This window comes from Sminthopsis crassicaudata, chromosome 5 (assembly GCF_048593235.1).
Source record: "Sminthopsis crassicaudata isolate SCR6 chromosome 5, ASM4859323v1, whole genome shotgun sequence".
Classification (NCBI taxonomy): domain Eukaryota; kingdom Metazoa; phylum Chordata; class Mammalia; order Dasyuromorphia; family Dasyuridae; genus Sminthopsis; species Sminthopsis crassicaudata.
The window spans coordinates 49,620,198-49,640,637 of NC_133621.1; the positions used below are offsets into that span (position 1 = coordinate 49,620,198).

The 20,440-nt window shown below is 37.3% G+C and overlaps 1 long non-coding RNA gene across 2 annotated transcripts in view; it reads right to left on the reverse strand.

Annotated features, from left to right (window-relative positions):
• LOC141542347 (uncharacterized) overlaps positions 1-20,440 on the reverse strand; it is a 156,316-nt gene that overhangs the window by 129,895 nt on the left and 5,981 nt on the right. Inside the window, exons 2-3 of one of the 2 annotated variants that reach the window (XR_012482134.1) lie at positions 13,623-13,676; positions 12,020-12,300 (exon numbers count right to left, since the gene is read on the reverse strand). This is a non-coding gene — a long non-coding RNA (uncharacterized LOC141542347). The remainder of the gene's footprint in view (positions 1-12,019; positions 12,301-13,622; positions 13,677-20,440) is intronic. The other variant, XR_012482135.1, reaches the window with a different exon arrangement.

The following is a 20,440-nucleotide window of genomic DNA, read 5'->3' on the forward strand; positions in this document are numbered from 1 at the left end:
GGAGTATTCAAGCAACGTTTTCATTCTCTTTATTTATCAGTTATTTACCTATTCTGGAAGAAAAATGACCGATGAAAGTGGATCTAGGGTCAGAGGGTCTCAGTTCAGATGCCACTTGCAGGTACACACAATTTGCAAAATCTGCAACTCATCCCTCATCTACTAAACCATCCCCTCCTCTGCAAATGAGCTGGCTTTACTTTGGGTCCTTTCTAGATCTAAATCTATTTTATGAAACTGGAGAATTGAAATGTTTAATTATTCAAATATTTAAGCAAAACCAATTAAAAAAAAACCATTCTGAATTATCCAAACTTTTACTTTAAATACACAAGTCTCTATTTCTCTTCATTTTACAACACACCCTGCCAGTCTTGACTTTTGCCTAACTGTGTTTCCCCTATTGGTGGCCGCTAAGAGTTTTAGAACATTTTATGCCAGGATCACAGAATTTAGAGGTGAGAGGAAAATGAAATGACTTGCCAAGGTCACACAAGGAGCAACAGCACAAAGTCCACTTCAATCTAGTTACTCTAACACCAAGTCTAGAACTTTTTTCCAAACTAATATAGATGCCTCCACCTGTAGATGAGGAAAACTTAATAAATACTATGAGGCTTGAATACAGAAGTTATCCTACTGTCATCTTTGAAAGTAAAAACATAAGTTGGATAGTCAGCTGATGAAAATATTTTGTTAAAATAAATGCAAATCTTGTTTCATATTTTGGATCCTCTCCTATTCTGCTGTGTACATGGCAATGTTTTATATTTTTTCTACTTTTGTTTTGTTTTGCATTTAACCTTTAAATTAATTAGTTAATTTTTTTTCATTAGCAATAAATAAAAAATAATATTACTCTGTCAAAATATATAAAGTAATAATAAAAAAAAAAAAGAAGAACAATCTAAACCAATTGAAAAAGTTAGGTCACTGCTTGGCAAAGACCAACTGAATCAGTGGTTCTTAAACTTTGTAGTCTCAACTCTTTTCTATACCTCAAAATTATTGAGGACACGAAAAATCTTTGTTTATACGGGATATATCTACTAATGTTTAGTATATGGAAATCAAAACATTTTAGTATTATTAGAAAAAAATGTTTTGACCTCTTGGACCCTTTTAATGGATTTTGATAACTCTAAGGGACCATCCTTTGAGGATCACTGCATTAAATCACACCAAATATGATCTGCAGAACATGAAACAAACTTGAGTAACATTTTGAGAATTCAGACATACTCTTGCTAATACAGCTGGTTCCACAAGAACACTGTTTGGAAAAAATTATAGGAAACATTTAGTTTCACAAGAGTAATTTTACAGGAAAGATATGATAATTTTACAAGAATGGTATCAAAGATTCGATTCATAAGTGATTTACTAAATGCTTCTTAATTGCCAGGCACTTTACTGGACACTGGGGATGCAGAGAGAAAAGGAAAAACGTTCCCTGTCCCCAAGGAGAATCTAGTATATTACCTGGCATGTGGTAGGACTTTGCTTATTGAGGGAATTGCTTATTGAGTGATTAAAAAGGACAATATCAAAGAGTGAGCTATAGGTGTCTCAGTAGAATTCTGGACTGGATTCCCCAGTTCAAATCTGGCTTCAGACACTAACTAGCTGAGTGACCCTGGACAAGTCACTCCACCCTGTCTACCTCAGTTTCTTCATCTGTCAAATGAACTGGAGAAGGAAATACCAAAAACACTCTAGTATCTCTGCCAAGAAAACTTCAAATGGGATCACAAAGAGTTGGATACAACTGAAAAATGAAAAAATATCAAAGAGGAAAAGAAGGGAATAATGGAATGAAGATAGGAAAGAAGGAGAACAGTAAAAAAGAGATGAGAGAAAAAGATGTCAAAAACTGCATAGAAAAAAAGGATGAATAGAAATGTCAGAGGATAAGGAGAAATAAGGAGAAAGTAAGAGTTGAAGATGGAAAATATTAGGGAAAAGGAGAAAAGAAACAAAATGACAGGGAAGAATGAAGGAAACAAAGGAAAAAAGGGAACACAGCAAGAAGAAAAGACAACAATAGTCTTAAATATTATATACAATAGTTTGGTTATAATGTATTCATGTGTTATAAAACAAGTTCATTGGAGAAATATCATTCAGGATATATCTACACTAAAAGTAACAATTACCCCTTAAATCCTGAAGCATTAAATTATTTTGGGTATTTTTTTATTTAATTTTACTTAATTTACAATTTCCATTTTATTTCTTCTATCCCTACCTCCATTTACATTTAAAACAAAAACCCTTGCAATAAATATTCAGAGACAAGCAAACAATTTCCCATGCTGTTTATGTCCCAAAAAGTTATATCTCATACTACATTTTAAATCCATCAGGAAGCACATAGCAGAGTGCAACATCAGTCTTGCAGGTATGAATTTCTTTTAAAACCTTCAAATTATATTGCTTTACACAATTGGCTTACACAAACAGAACAGTTTAACTCATGAGCCCACACAGGAAGAAAACATTAGTTTTTGTCAATTTTGATGATGGTATCACCGGGGAAAATTATCACTATTTCTTATACAAGTTGAACAGATCAAAAACAAGCATCACAAGTAGAAGGCCAAAAGCCCAGCAATTTCTCCTTATAGCAAATAATTAATCACTTTGCCAATTCCAAGAACAGTGGTTCCTTTGCAAAACAACAAAAGAGAATAAATGCAAGATTACAAAAAATATTATCTCAGTGAACAATGGAATTTGCAGAAAGATTACTGTGAGAGACATCACAAAAAGAATGGAAGGCAAAATATCATCCAAAAATGGCCTGGTTTTGTCAGGATTTCTATAATAATTTCATTGCGTCATCAATAAGAAGAGGTAGGTGGATAGAGAGCTGGGTAGGAATAATAACAGCACTTACCTCACCAGGTAATTATGGGTTTCCAAGGAGATAATACTGGGAAAGCACTTAGCATAATACTTAGCACATAGTAGGGACTATATAAAATCTTCTCCACTATCCACCTAATCTTCTCCCCCCACTATCTCAGTATCCCAATCAGAAGACAAATGGAATTTAAGATAATCCGATCAGGAAATAACATGACCTCCAGTCACAGAGAACAAAAAGGCAAGAAATGAGGTGACCATTTGCATCAATGGAGAAGATGCATCTATAAGATTGCAGATCCCAAAACAGTGAAGTATCCATTAGGAGATTAGTATCATGGATAACATATTCTTCCATAACTGTGACAGCATCTATCATGTCATATACCCTACCCTTTCTTCAAAACAAGTGAAACTCTTAATATAGAACAAATCTCCATGTAGTATTAAGCTCTGATCCTAATTTACATAAAAGAATTTTACTTCAAAAAAAAATCAATGCTCACAAGGCATGGCATGGGAGAAGAAAGGCTATATAGAGATAAATTTAAAACACTACATCCTAAAAGACCAAAAACAAAGGAATAGTATCCAGATTCTAGAGTTCATATGATTAACAACCAAAGATTTCAGGGTACAATTTACTAGGATTTGCCCAAGTAGGAGTGGAGTTACTTTCCCAGATTAGTTCTAGGTTTTAATTAAGTTGAGCTTAATATATAAGCTTTTAAATTTCCAATGTTCCTCCTCAGCTTGTATCTAGATTTTGTTTCATGAATAGAAGACACTAAAATGTTATGACGTGGTTTTATAGCATATAATCCTGAGGGAAGATTTAGATTCAATAAAAGATTACAACCAGGTCTCCTGATTCCAGGTTCTGTCCTTTTCCCCTCGCACCAGGTATCCTCTCTTCTCACTAAGTACTTTGCTAAGAAAGTTCAAAGTATAAATATTTACTGTATGAGAAAAGACTATTGGACTTGAAGCCATGAGAGCTGAGTTTGAATCTTCTCTCTGATGATGGCCATATGTTAGAGCTTCAGTTTTCTCACCTGGAAAACAGACATGTCATGTTATGTAATCCACTCACAATGTTGTTTTGGGAAAAGCATTTTGTAAACTTTAAAGACCTTACTGTGTGCAGAAGCCTCACTAAGTTTTCCCATCAAGTTTTTCTCCCATTATCTCTCTTAGACATTGCAAAAGGACAATGAGGCAAGATCAAAACTGAACAGATGGAAGAAATTGGCAGAATAGCGTTTATATTGCAAAATTCTTTAAATGATATTGAAACAAAAGTTCTATATTTTTAACATCAATATTTTTATCCAATGATGTCACAGCAACATTGCTGTTTGTGGAATTCCATATTCTTTGAAGAACTGAAGTTAAGAATCACCAAAACGGTAATGGAGATGGGCAAGATGTTAACACAATTGCAAGAGAACATCATGAGATAGAAGGTCTTGCTACAGGAGACCATCAAAGAAATGTCTGAACTAAATAGAAACAAACTAACAACAACAACAAAAACTAGATGGGCTGGCCGGGTAGCAAGAGAAGGAAAGCTTAAGTGATAGTTGATATTGGTATGATCATGGTGTCCAAAGGACACAACTAAAGCCCCAGAAAGACTATCTTTATTGAACTCAAAAGATACATGGGATGAGCGACATGGAGGGTCTACAATCCAATCTGGTGGGGAAAGATGATATTCACATAGAAGAGATCCCAGAGCCCAAAGAAGCATTGAAATGAATCAATCATACCAACATTAGAAGGTCTATGCAACAAAGATTGATAGAGGAGTACAGAAGTCCCCCACCTTCAAATGCCTATTTTAAAATGATCCAAAAATTACAAATGGTTGCCTATCTCCACTGGGAGTGAGAATTTTTAAAATCAGCTCTAAAAGTCTCAATTCCTGTCTTCCATATCCAAGGGTATGCTGGAACTAGCATGAACTGACTTCAGAATGAGCAAAGGTTACAGATCAGCACTTGATTTGTGCTATTGGTCACCTAGACTTAAAAAAGTGATGGGAAAAATGTCAGTAATTTAAATTAAACTTCAAAGGATGTCTTAAGTACATTCTCCACCCCCACCCCCCCAAGAGCTGATTGTTAAAACATTTAACATCCCTACACAGAGCCTATTATGTAAGGCTGATTTCAGCCACATTTTACTATACTCATGTTGCCTTAACTGCACCCCACTTCATCCCCATTTTCTATAAACAAATCAATATTTCCATTGCTTCTGCAAAGCTATCATTAGACCTCCCTTCCATTTTTCCACCCCGATTCTACTTCCCATTCATCTGTCCAATGTCTTTCCAAACAAAATTCTTCCCACTATCACTTTTCTATCCATAGAGACTTCCTCTACATTAGAATGGAAGCGCCTGCTCTCATGCATATCCAGGGCTTAAGCACTGAGTTACTGCATAGTCTGAAGCTGTCCGTGTGAGATGTGTTAGAGAACAAGACAAATTTACGAGGGAGTATGTAATGTTTGGGCTAGCTCTCTCTGGAGTCTGGAGTCTGAGATTAAGGTTGAACACACTCTCACCGGAATCTCTCTCAAATCTGCTTGTTTCAAGTCCTCCCAGCCCTTAAATACCTTAGTACAATTACATCACTACAGCACACTGAGCATGTGCCAACTGTAGAACCATTACATCACCATACAAAGTATATGTGAACTAGAGAACCATCATTTCATCAATCACACCGAGTTAGCTTGCTGTAAATATCATTGCTTCAAGTATACTTTTCTCAGAATTCCCAATATTTGCGGCCCTCTACAGGAGTGGTAAAAAGGAAGCCACAGACATTTAAGGAGCATCTGCTACGTGCCAGGCACTGTGCTAAAGGTTTTAAAAACATTCTCTCATTTGATATCGTGATCTCACTATAAGATCAACAGTAAAATGAGGAATAAAATCTCAAACTGTCCTGATTAGTGGGAAAGGTATGGAGTGGAATAATAGGTCAGCAAATAAGAAATGACTGGATTGTCCTCAATGTGCTAGTGTGGAAAGAGCATCATTCTTGTAACAGAAGAGCTGTTCTGTCTCTAGCCCTGAGTGACCATGTACAAGTCACCCCTTTGACATCAAAGCCTCAGTTTTCCTCATTTGTAAAAGGGGAAAACTAGATCTTTTGCTACAAAGTAGACAATTAAAGAGTGAAGGTAAAAAAGGAGAAAAGAGTAACAACAGCCTACATTTCTTTAGTTATTTATATACATTACTTCACATAAGCTTCAAAGTAACACTATGAAGTTAGGACCTTCACTCCTGTACCCAGATAGAGGTTTGCAACCTGCTCACTCTGATATAAACTACTATGTATCCTTGGGCAAGTAACCGAGTCTCAATTTCCTCATCTCTCTAAGATGACTGTGCCAGGTGACCTCTAAAGTAAGGTCCCTCCCAGTTCTAAATCAACTATGATCCATCCTGGGAACCCTTAATGCAGTCTGAGCAACTGCATGACCAGACTGATAATGATGATGACAACGAATGATAATAATATGATGATAATAATGATTATGATGAGAACAATTAATATGATTATGATAATGAATACAATGATGACAACAAGGAATATGATGACAACAATGAATATGGTGATGATAATGATATGATGATAATAATGAATATGATAATGGTGATGATAATGAAGACGATGATGATGACAATGAACATGATGATGACAATAAGGAATATGATGATGATAATGAAGATGATAATGAATATGATGATGATAATGAAGATGATAACATTGAATATGATGATAATAATGAACATGATAACAATGAATATGATGATGACAAGAATGAGGATGATGATGACACTAACAATGAAAGTGAGGATGATTATGATGACAATGATGATAATTAATATGATGATGAGGATAACAGTAAATATGATGATGTTGATGATGATGAAACTACTAACACAGAGAGCTTACTATGTGCATTATTATTTCATTTAACCCTCAACAATCTTGGGTGTGTTATTGTTGTTGAGTCATTTCACTTGTATACACTTTTTTTTTTCCCTGAGGCTGGGGTTAAGTGACTTGCCCAGGGTCACACAGCTAGGAAGTGTTAAGTGTCTGAGACCAGAATTGAACTCAGGTCCTCCTGATTTCAGGGCTGGTGCTCTATCCACTGCACCACCTAGCTGCCCCCCCCAACTTGTATCTACTTCTAAGTGAGGTCACTTAGAATCCCTAGTCCTAGTTAAGTGCCCCCAACTTTTAGCTACTTTGCCAGTATCTGGGTAAATCCTTGAGTCCAAGGTTCAAAATATTATGCAAGTGTCTATAAGAAAGGGAGGGCTTTTTTCTCTGCACTCAGGAAGAGGGAAAGTCAATAGAGGTGAGGAATATGGAAAGAATATTGAATTTAAAGTAAAATAATCAAATACTGGCTCTTTATTATCTCTATAACCTTGAATTATTTAACAGCTCTGTGGCTCCTTTTCCTCATCTGTGAGATGTGATTGTGTTCTATAACCAGGAACTCTTAGCCTGGGATCTGTGAATTTATTTAAAAAATATTTCAATAACTATTTCAATATGATGGTTTTCCATGCATTTTACTTTATGTATTTAAAATCATTTTTCTCTGAAAGGATTTACGGGCTATAACAAAGAAAAGGTTCTGGGACCTTGTAGGTGATCCCTCAGGCTGTCTCTGTGGATGGAGAGGAGATAATCAGGTACTTCCTTATTTGATGACCTATTCCTGCACTATATATATATACCTTTCCTACTATTGAGGACAGTTTGATCTTTATGTTCTAGTTCCACTCTTGAAACTTAGAAACTTACTATAAGGCCTCAGTTTCCCCAAGTGCAATATGAAGGAGTTGAAGTGTAATATGAAGGGACGTAAGGTTCCTTCTAGCTCTGACTCTGATTTTTAAAGTTTAAAAAACTTTTTTTTTCCTTAAAAGCACCAGAGCCCATAGTTAAAAACAAATGCAATCTTACAGTGCCATCTGGTGGACACTAAGCTTAGCATCTCTATAAAGACTGAACCAACCATAGAAAATAGACACAAAGAGAAGCTTTTCTGCATCTTTGTTTTCATGAGTATGGGCAGCCCCATTGTGGCTCAGACCTCTACTTCTCATCTTGTGCAATACTTGTCAACCTTTCCTTAAATCCTCCATAAAGGAACCTTTCTTTCAGGAAGCCTATCCTTTTGGGCTACATATGATAGATACCATTCAATAGATCACCATCACCTGTCCACTTATTAGTCCAACTTCTCATTACATGATTTGCTCACCTCCTTTTATTGTCATAAATACGTGAATACACAGACACATCAAGTATCTGATGATACCTTTAATACAACATTTCATAACTAAATCATCTTTGTTAATGAGTTACAGCTGACTTCCACATATCCCTATGACATAAACACTATGTTTATTGTCATGGTATGAGCACTACCTTCACTGACACAGGCTGGAACCCTTCCACACCTTAGTAGATCACCTCTCTGAATTTCCATGGCTATAAATTCATCTGTTTGTGACCAAATGGGTGATCAGCCTCTCCAAAATTAGCTATTCTATTTATTGGATGACAAAGCATCCCTCGTCCCAGCCATACCAAGAGGCCAGAATCCACACCTGGCCAATACATGCCAGGTCTCAATCCTCCACAGGCAGAACTTTGGAAGGCTCAGAGCCATTTCCACACCAGGATAAGGCATTAGGCTGGGACTTCAGGACAGCCAGTGACACTGTGAAAATAAATCTGAACGATCAGAGAACCTGCATAAATAGTTAGGCTGGAATGTAGTGTGAAAACAGAGGTGGGCTAGACAGAAATTGTGGAATGGCTCAATAAATCATGGGGTGTGAGTATAATGTATTACTGTGCAGAGAGAAATGACCAGCATGAGGAATATTCAGAGGAGCTTAAAAAGACTTAGATAAACTGATGAAAAGTGACCAGTGAGACAAGAAAACAAAAAAACAGTAACGAAATGGAAAGAATTGCCACCATGAATGTTGGAAAATGATAAAGTACAAGCTCTGCCCCAAAGAAGACAGATAAGAAAACATCTCCTCCCACTATTTTGAATTGGTATGGAGTAGATAAGTGAGGAATTTTGCCTGTATTAGGAGTTTTGTGAGGAAGTTGATTTTCACCTTTTTTTCCCCTCTTAAAAAGTTTTTTGATAGACAGAGTTTTCTGTTAGAAAATGGGATGAGAAAATTCAAGCTCTGTAAAAACAAAAAGATACAAATAAAAACTTATTAAAAAAAAAAAAAGCTAGGTTGTGAAGTGCTTAAAATCCCAGGATGGGAAATTTTGATCTTGGAGGTAATAAGGAGGCACTGAAGACTTTTAAGCAGATGTCTGATATGGTTAAGACATAACATCACTAAGAGAGAGTATAAATATAGAAGATGATTCATGGTAGAAGTTTCCAGAACAATCCATGCTAGAAAATAGTAGATTAATGATGAAACAATAAAGAAAACTGAGATTGATAAGGTACAGTGATACAAATAAGAGAAGAAACAGAAAACACAATCAAAGGAAAATTATTTAAAGGGGAGGGAAGAGGGGGCAGTCAGTGATATCAAAAGATGGAGAGGTCAAAAAGAAAATGGACTGAGGAAAAAGTCACAGATATCATTGTTAATAGATTATGAGTAAAATTATTTCTTCTTAAAAATGATTCTCCCCATTGGCTCAACAAGCTGTAGTATATGAATATAGTGGATATTATTGTGCTATAAAAAATGCTGAGCAGGTTGATTTCTGAAACACCTGGAAAGATAAACTGATGCAAAATGAAGAACCAGGAGAACATGGTACATAGTAAATGTCTTCTACAGACAGAACTTCTGAAGACTTGCAGTGGTCCTCAAACTTTTTAAATAGGGGCCAGTTCCCTGTCCCTCAGACTGTGGGAGGGCCGGACTATAGTAAAAACAAAAGCTCACACTGTCTCCGCCCCTCAGCCCATTTGCCGTAACCCGGTGGCCATATAAACGTCCTCAGCGGCTACATCTGGCCTGCAGGCCATAGTTTGAGAACCCCTGATCTTAGAGCTATTTCAACACCAGGATGAGGCACTGGACTGGACTCTGTATGGTGATCAGACTTGACAGACTTAGCTCTTCTCATCAATACAATATCCAAGATAATTCCAAAAGACTTAGGATAGAAAATGTTATCCACATCTAGAGAAACAACCACAGAGTCTGAATGCAGATGGAAACATACTATTTTCACTTTTAAAAAAATTGTGGTTTTTTTCCCTTTTTTTCTGTTGCTTCTTTCATAACATGAGTAACATCAGAAATAGGTTTAATATGACTTACATATATAACTTATATCAAGTTAGTTGTTGTGTTACGGGGCAGGGAGTGAAAGAGAAAATTTTGGTGCTCAAAATCTTATAAAAATAAATGTTAAAAACTACTTTACATATAATCGGGAAAAATAATATTTACCCCAAAAAATTATGAGTAAGTTGGAGAGAGCAGTTTCATTAGAACTATGGGATCAGGGGACTGCTGATTAACATGATTTCTTGCTCCATGGTTGGCAATGGATTTCTAGTGTCTGGCTCCTATGCTGCCCAGGAGGAATACACACTGGCTTAACCTTTTGTAAAAAAAGGAAAGAGCCCTACCACAACAGGCCAGCAAACTAGAGAAAAGCCTTTCCTGGCTTCTCTCCTGTAACAGGTTCTGCCTGTTTCCCTTGACTGCGGCTAGAACAGACATTTCCTTTCCAAAAGGAGATTCCTTCTCAGGTGCCAAGCTTTTTAGGACACAGAGCATAGCCGCAGCTAATGAGGCTTTTCTTTTCTCTTTCTTTTTAAAGTTGGTCTCTATTTGTGACTCCCTTCTTATCTTCTACTAAACAAAACCCCATCTGCATCTTTACCCATCCCTTTCTCCTCTGCTTCTGTTTCTCTTGACCAAGACTAAATTATGACTTGTACCCTTATTCTGATTCATTTTTTTCAGAAGTTTTATTCCTTTTTTTTTTAAGGGAGGGCCAACATCCCGGGAAGGTTTGCCACAAGGAGAAGACAATGACTTTCCTGGCCCCTGAACCTAGTTATTTTCATGAGTCTTTTCTTCCCTCCTAACTCTGAAAGACAATTACAGCTGATAAACCCATTGAGAATGGGGGGAGGGAGGGGGGCCTGCAACAATTTCTTAGGAACACTAACTCCAAATCTGAGACACAAAGGAAAGGACTGCTGTGGATAAATTATGAAATTACTTAACTGGTTCATCTCAAAAGGAAGCTCCCTAATTTCTGTGGAGTCTCTTCTCCCCATCCCCACCTCCTAAGGAGCAATGTTCTCTGAAGGAAAGCAGCCACAGCTCCCCCCTCCTCCCAGAAAGAGAGGAAAGATTTCCAGAAGAGCCCACCAGAAGGGAGGAAACTTAGCAACATGCCTGGCACATAGTAGGTGTTTAATAAAAGTGACTGATTGACTAAAAGGTTTTTTTTTGCATTGAACACTGGTCTTGTAATGGAAAAGACCTGACTTCAAAATCTATTTCCTTAGATACTATTCTATCAATTGTGATCTTGAACAAATTACTTAAACTGAGTCTTAGTTTTCTCATCCATAAAATGGGCAGGCACTATTCTATCAACTGTGATCTTGAACAAATTACTTAATGTCATCTGTAAAATGGGGATAACAACACCAACTTAAGAGTTGTCATTAGAATCACATGAGATATTATAAATATATATACATAAATACATGTGTTTGTGTGTGTGTATATATATATATATATATATATATATATATATATATATATATATATATATATATATATACACACACACACACATATACACATATACATATGGTATTTTACAAACCTTGAGGGTAACATGTAAAACAAACCTTAAGGTAACATGTAAATGTTAGCTTTTATTACGACTACTACTACTGCTACTACGATGTTGTAAGAAGGTATTACTGTAGTTTTGGGGACTATAGACAGCCCAAACCGAGAATGTGGCAGAGTTTGGGCTAAGAAATATTGAAGACTGGGAGAAAGTGGAGAAGTATCCTCAAATGGACCCCTTTCCATCAGCAGAAATTGAGGGGCTAGAATAGGACTTACCCCACAGGGCCTGCACTCAAGACAGGAAGCACTTCTGAGGAGCTGGGCCCAGAAGCCACTAAATCAGCGGTCTCTGTCTGTTATCTTCTCTTTAATATAATTTATTCTGTATTATTGTAAACTACGTATCTGCAAGGACACCTGTGCACCGTCAGGAGCTACCCATACACTGTCCCAGGTCTCCTGGTAGTATCTATGAGCCAAAAGCATGACGTGGCTGATCCTTCCATGGCACCAGAGTATTTAAACCAGATGAGTAATACATGTGCACATACGTGTAACTGTGGATAAAGAGATAGAATGTGTGTTTATGTGTGGAATAAGTTATAATGTATGTAGTGGGGGGGAGAGAGAGAAAAAGAGGGACAGACATCAAGAAAGGGACAGAGACAGATAGACATCATTTGAGACTCTATCTTCTGCATTTGTGGCAACTGACCCTTCATAATATCCTTTGAAAGCTCTAAAGTAGATTTCAGGGCATCTTGTGGTCCTCTGCATTGTGAATGCTACTTTATTTTCTAAGTGGAATCTTTTGGTTTTCATACCCCCTACTCAACAATATCTCTGGGCCAAATACTACATTTATAAACCGAGCTGGAAGGGAACCTCTGAGACTAAATTCTTAGTTGTATAGATTGGGAAATAGTCCCAGAGAAGGGAAAGGAGTTGCTAAAAATCACAAGGAAGTTACTATAACAGGATGTCACAATGAATGAAAATCCATTTGCTTGGTTGTTTGTGGGAGCAACTGGGTAACATAGTGGATAGATCAACCAGCCTGGAGTCAGGAAATCAAGAAGTTTAAATTTGACCTCGGACACCTGATGGTGTGACTCCAGGCAAGTCGCTTGACCCTGAGAAGGAAATGACAAATCACTCTAGTAACTTTGCCCAGAAAACCCCCTATGAGGTCATGGAGAGATGAACACAACTGGAGTGACTAAATAATAATATTCAGTTCCATTGATTATCATTGTGCAATGGGAGGAATACAAGATTGGGACTCAGTAGACTTAAGTTTAAATCCTGGCTCTATAATTTGCTAGAATTGTGGCCCTGCTACAAAATGAAAGGGTTGGTCTGGATGGATTTTCCAAGATCTCTTCCAGCACTTCAGTGTTGTGATCAAAGCTTGTGAGCTCCATGCTCCCTTAGAATCAGTGGGATCTTCAGGATAGGTCGTAAGAGTTCTAGACAGTTTCTAAATTGTATTCCTACATTCAATCCACGATTCTCAGAATTCCTAGTTTATAGCAATTAAAGCACTGCAAAGCACTTTAACATCCATTATCCTTTTGTTCTTTCAAAAGCTATCTTGAGACAGGAACTATAGGTACCATCTGACCTTACAGATGAAGTAACAAGATGAATGAGATAAATGACGGGTAGAGGGGAGATCTGAATCCAAGTTTTTCCTGATTTCAAGTCATAGTACTCTTTTTGTACACCATGCTGGATCACAGGTTTAGAATTGGAAAGAACCTTGGAAATCACCTAATCTTCTCTTCCTCTTTTTCAGCTTCCCTTTGATGTGTAAAACTTGAACCCCAGAGCTCAAAAGCCCCCCAAGGATAAATTGGCACATGTGGGAAGGACTTACCCATGGCTTTGAATGATGAGCAAGACTTGAACACCTCAACCATCCATGTGGAACCTAAGGATAGAAAGGAGTGTTAGAAGGACACCATTAGAACAGAAGCTCCTTGAGTATGTGTATAGTCCCAGTGCCTAGCACATAGAATGGGCTTAATAAATAATGATAATGGGGTAGCAAAGTGGAGAGAGCACCCGCACTGGAGTGAAAAAGACTGGAATTCAAATCTACTATTAGTTGTGTGATTCTGGGCAAGTCAACTAACCCCAATTACCTTACGGACGGACGGACGGACGGACGGAAGGAAGGAAGGAAGGAAGGAAGGAAGGAAGGAAGGAAGGAAGGAAGGAATGATAAATAAGAAAAATAATAGCTAATGATTACATATCATTCTAAGGTTTACAAAAGTGCTGGTTGATTAACCAATAAGCTGACTGGTTGATGTCCATACTGTTTGCTTCCTGATTTTGTTGCAGAGAAAGTAGAAAGATCACCTGAGCTCAGTGCTAGAATCAAGGTGTAATGTCAGTTATAACTATGGGGTGAAGGTTGTGTCCAGCAAATGACACATAATCTTCACTCATATAACTCGGGCCATTCCCAAAATGTGCCTTCTCTGAGATGGAAGCTGAGAAGGGGGCTTTTGGTCTAGGACCTTATTATGGAGGTGACAGTCCTTCATATCTCACTAGTATTGCGACATGAAAGATGGGTTACACTGGGAAGCATGCTGACTCTAAAACCCTGGCTAAATAAACTAGGATGAATCAACAGCATGCTGTTGTTCAGGATTCCCTGCACTGCCTTGGGGAGAGTCAGGGGTTCTAAGAGTTTGGCAGATGTCTCTGGCAGGGGGAGGTAAATAACCTACCTCGTTGCCTTCTTCCCATTATCGCACATGCCGCTGGGAATCCACATGGCATTGGCTACTTTTCAGATTCTTAAGGAGAATTTCTTAGGGGCATTCTAGAAGTGATGTCTGACTAGATCTCATCATGTTTGGTTTTTCAAATTAATATCTTATTGACTCCTTGAAAGTCAGTGTAATACAGTAGAAGGCTAACCTTAAAGGCAGGGAGAGTCAGGAACATTTTCTCACATGCAGTAGCCTTGGATAGAGGAAGGCAGGGGTTCCCAGGCCTTTTCTTTGACAGATACTGGCTATGGGAGCACCTCTGGGTGTTTCAGAAAAGAAGTTTTAAGGAAGGTGTTCATAGAAATGGGTAGCCACTCACCTGGGAGTGTCACATACCAGTTCATTCACAAGGTCCAGCCCCTACCTGTTACTGACTCCCTTGTAGAGTCATATTTCACCTGACACAAACCTTCTGAACTCTCTTGAAATATTTAACTCAACCCTCAGCCCACCTCTCTCTGCTTCCCACTTTCTTAAAAAGATGAAAATCATCCGTAAAAGGACCTGTAACCCCTACCTTCTCACCACTCTGCATTGACTTAACTCCCTTTATTTCTGGTTTTAGAAAGTTAATCCTCTGCCTGTGTCCTGATGTTACCCCTCCACCTGCATCCTGATCTCATCCCTCCCCTTTGCTGTCTTAGCTCCTCATCTGTCTCCTGGACTTCCTTCATCTTCAAGTCTTCCACATCCCCAAATAGCCTTCCCTTGAATCTGTGTTTCTCTCCCTTCTCACATTCCAGCTTCTAGAAAGAATATCCACCCCTGTCTCTCTCTGCTTCCTCACCACCTCCTCATATCTCACCCTCTTCCCCATTCTTGTGGTTTTCCTTCCTCTGACCTTGGAGCATCTGACAATGCTGACCAGCCTCCGTTCTTTCCAAATATCCTCTCCTTTCTCAAGTCTATGAAGCTATCCCACCTTGGTTCTCTCCTTTCTCCTGGAATTTCTCCTGTACCTTTTCATTGGTTCCTCTTTACCTCTAGTCCCAGAATCCTCCAAGGCTCTGTCCTTGTTTGTTTGCCCGTATGCTGTCTCACTTGGTGAGCCTATACCCTGCTTCCCACCAATTTGTAAACATATTAAGGGCTGATTCTTTTGCATCCCGAGCTCTTAGCACCACATATCTTGAGCTAAAATGGCCATAGCAAGTCCAATACCCTCATTTTCCAGATAAGGAAACAGGCTGGGATAGGTGAAACTTCTCAAATTCATACAGTTAATGTGAGGCCATATTGCTCAGGTTTTCCTGCCTCCAGGCCCAGAATTTTATCCATTATACTACTTGGCCAGCAAATAATTAGGTGGCTCTCCTTGACGAAACTCTAAATATTTGCACCGTCATCACTTAATCTGGCCCCCAACCATATACTTCAGAGTATAGCTAATCTAACTTCCTTACTTTTCAGATGAGAAAACTGAGGTCCCAATGATTTGCCAGAAATGGTGAGCATCAGAAGCAGAGATGTATACGTGGTACCATGTTGTTCTCTCCTGAAACTTTGGTTGAATTATAACTCTCATTTGACTAATGGTCAGAAACCCAAATTAGCTCTTCCTTGTCAGACCACACCTCATAGGCAAATATCCCCAACACCCTCCATTTCCTCAAATAGCCAAAATTAAAACAAAGCAAAAACCTTGGCAATATTACTGAGGAATTTGTTCTTAACTTCTCCCGTCACATTTTTCTATATTCGACCCTTTCTCAGAATGGTTTTAAATATAGAAAATAAAATCCATAGCATTCTAAAGAAAATCAATAATACTAAAATACAATTACCAAAATTTGTTTAACAGAGAAATTCATGGACACCCAGTAGAGAATTCCAGAATAGGAATTCTAGACTATCCAAATGAGAAAGCCCTGGTTGGTTGGTCAGAGAAAAGTGAAAAGGACACCCCTCTAATACCCTGATACCAATTTCCCCCCCTAACAATTCACAGCCAGGTCTCTTTTTGGTATTAACACTATAAGATTATTATTAGATACCTAACTTTTTTGAACAAATAAGTATACTTTCTACCTATTGCAAGTTAATTAAAAAGAAAATGCATTTAATTAAGAGGAATACTGCTTTCATTAAAAACTGTGTCAAGCTTTTACATTAAGCCTTTATCAGAACTGTTATTTTCTTTATTTATTGACCACAGGTAAAGATTAAATCAAACACAACAGAATGAACTTTTATTGTTGGGACATGGAGGAGTTTATCTCTGCTAATGAAAGGCTTTTTTCCCCTTCAAATCAAAAACATCATTAATGCTAAACATAAAAGGTTGCCTCAGTCAAACTTGAGGCCTATAGAAGATCTTTAGCTTAAAAGGACCAAGTCTCCCACTGCAATCAGGGCCTTGTTCAGTCATTCTGATCTATATCTGACCCAGATGACTCTGGAGGAAACAATGAGAACAGGTGACCTTGCACAGCCTTCCTTCACTTAAATCCAATTCACTTGCATGTCATGGCATCCCCTTCCTGATATCATGATCCTCTTTGAGAATAAAGTATAAATAACAACAATAGAACAAGATTACACCTTTCTTTCATTGTCCCTATAACTTTTTTTTCTTTTTACAACCTGTATAAGCAGTGGCCTAAGTCTGAAAATTGTTTTATTTTATTTTTTTAAAAATATAGTAAACCTTCTTTCCCAAAAGCAACTGTGGTAAATAAAAATCCCAGGACAAACCCAGATCAAATTTCCCAACAATAATCACATGAATAATATGGCACTCAGCTACCTATAGCAAACCTTAATTTACTGCTAAAAACCAAATCCAAGGTCTATGAATTGTCAATAATTGGTCTTATGGGAAATATACTTACTTGGTTGAAGACCAGGCTTTTACCCCAACTTGCCAAACCAAAAGAATCGTATGTTTAAGGATTGTTGACTCTTCCCCCCTACCATACCACATTTGATAAGGGTACTTAGCCCTGACCCTGTAAGTGGAAAGAGAGCCACTGTTAATGCCAGTCGGGTCAAGGTCTAACTCTCTTGCTTGCAATATATATTGGCTCCAGTAGCCCAAGGAAAGTCACTAAATTTCTCCTTTTACAGATAACTCCTTAAACAAAAGTGCTGCTGGTATATTTAAAGTGATAGAGGAAATTTCCTTGTTGGTGGTTCCCTATATAAATGAAATAAAGTTAAAAAAAAATAGTCTATTTTGTTATAAACAGAGCCATTCACATTTTGTGAATACCAAAGCTGGGATCAGATCTCAGGCCTGAGCAAATCACTTAGTAATCAATCTCTCTGTCTTAATTTCTGCATTTATGAAGATAATAAATTTAATACCTTCCTTCTAGAATTGTAAGGACAAAATGAGATATTACTAGTAAAGAAAAATTTAAAATTTGTAAAATTTAAAGTGTAATATGAATGCTGTCATTATTTCTCTTCTTTTCCCATCATCCCTATGTTTTCAGTATTGGATCTTTCACTATCTTTGAAATGAGATATGTATATAAGATCCATGAAATCTTTAAAAATAAAAAGAAATTAAAGATTTAAAAGTGGAAGGAAAGAGACTAATCTAGCTCATATTCTTTCATATCTCTAATACATAAAAATAAATTTCCCTCTTTGTTTGAACAATTTTTTTCCCACCCACCACCCTTTTAAGTTATAGCTGAAATAATTGCACTTTCTGGTGGACACTACTATAAACTCATGATTTTGCCATTGACCCTCTGAAACCTCAGGCTTTGCCATTCACTGTTCCTCTGAACCCTAATGATCTTGGACCTTTGCCCTGAAACCTTCAATTAAACTCTCCTGTGTGTATTTTTTTTCCTAGCATTGAACCCAATTAGGTGGTAACTTTCACAAACACCTGTCCTTCACCTGTCCCTAGGATTTGTTCTAACCTTCTCTGAGACTGCTAGTTTTGTCAAAGGAGGAATGAGCTTCCCAGCCCATAAAACAAATAAAAATGGCCCCTGTACCATGTGATCTTTTAATCAACTTTTCAAGTTTTATGAATCTATATTTCTCAATCTAATCATTCATCAGTGACCTTTCAAAAATGGAAGATACTAAAGTGGTAGCTTCTGTTTCCACAAGCAGAGAACAAATCTAATTCTTCCCTGGATGATGTCTGAAATACTGGAAAACATGTCTCTTCTTCAGGCTCAATATCTCTAATCTTCTAATCAATATCTATATAGCATGAATTCAAGGCTCTCTAGAACTGTTTCCTTGACTATAAAATGAACACATTGGATCAAATAACTTCTAAGGTCCCTAGCAGCTCTAAGTCTATGAGCTTTTAGTAGAATAGTCACTGGATTAAGAAGGCCTGTGCTTCCCTCTACAAAGCCTTAGGACAATTAAGCTTATAAGCATGTCAGTTAAACCCATCACTTAAAGGCATGAATCACTTTAATAATATAATCTGATTGGTTTTCTCAACAATTAGCTGAGACAGATGTTGTGTGAAATCTTTCTTGGGGAAATAACATTGGCAAGTAGAATACTTGAGGAATGGAAAATGTTTTTAAGGTAGCCAAAGAATATTTTAGGGGAATAGAAAACAGGTGGCAGAATGGGTCACAATGACAAAATTAATTTCTTGTCCTTTCATTTATATTCTCATTTCCTTTAAGCAAGGCTTCTTGACCTCAGCTTAAATCTGTGAAATTTAAAAATGTGTTTTTATATTTATTTTCAATATAATTGGCTTCCCTTATAACCTATATATTTTATTTTATACATTTAAAAACATTTTGAGAAAGGTTGCATAGGTTTCACAAGACTGCCAAGGGGATGCATGTGGGAGCATTCTAGTAAATGTTCAACAACCAGCTTTCTGGGTAGGGGAGAGGGAGGAAATTACATACTTTTAAATTTAATGTGCATTATTAACATATTCTCTACTTTGTAAAGTAAAGAAAAAAAAACAATAAATAAATGAAGTTCTGATTTATAGCATTTGTCATTTACAAGGTATAAATGCTCATGCTTTTCTGAAAATTTAACAATCACCTCTCTGGATTTCTTGAGCAGGCTATAGCATGTTCCTAGGTCTATGAGATAAAAAAAGGTTAAGATTATCTGCTTTAGGGGCAGTGGATAGAGCACCGGCCTTGAATTCAGGAGGACCTGAGTTCAAATCTGATCTCACACACTTAACACTTCCTAGCTGTGTGACCCTGGGCAAGTCACTTAACCCCCAACCTCAGGAAAGCAGCCTCTGCTTTATAGAGTTGTATTTAAAGAGCCCATCTCTGCAATAAAGAACATGGTTTTAGTCTTTAAAAATAAAAAGAACAGTATCCAACATTAGGAGGTTCACTATTACTCTTTAATGGTTAGATGGTATTGCATTTGGTTCTAAGTGACAAATTTTAAGGAGTGTATTCATAAAGCTAAGGTCAAAGAGCCTGTACTTATTGCCATTATTGATCATGGGCAAATGATTTACCCTCTCTGGGATCCTGTTTCTTCATTTACAAAATGAAAGAAGGGAGGTTGGATTCAATGATTTTTGCATCTCCAACGAAGAATCAATGACCTTAATAAGAATCTATTAGTCAATAAATATTTATTAAACACCTACTATTTTCCAGGAATTGTGAGAAATGCTGGGAATATAAAGCCAGAAAAGAAACAGACTCTGCTCTAAAGGAGTTTATAGAGAAGAAAATTGAAAACATGCTAAACAGAAAGAATAATGGCGGAGGAAATCCGAGATTAGATTGGAGAAGGATGGGGACAAAGAGATGACAAAATGGTGTGTCAAACTAATTGCTAGTCAGTAACTTTTCAAAAGGAGGGTGCCAAGGTGGGAACACTAGTTTCTCTAAGCAGAGAAAAAGTCTAATCCTTTTTCCATGGGATGGCTTCTGAAATCCTGGAAAATATGACTCTTGTTTAGGGTCAAGCTCCCTAATTTTTT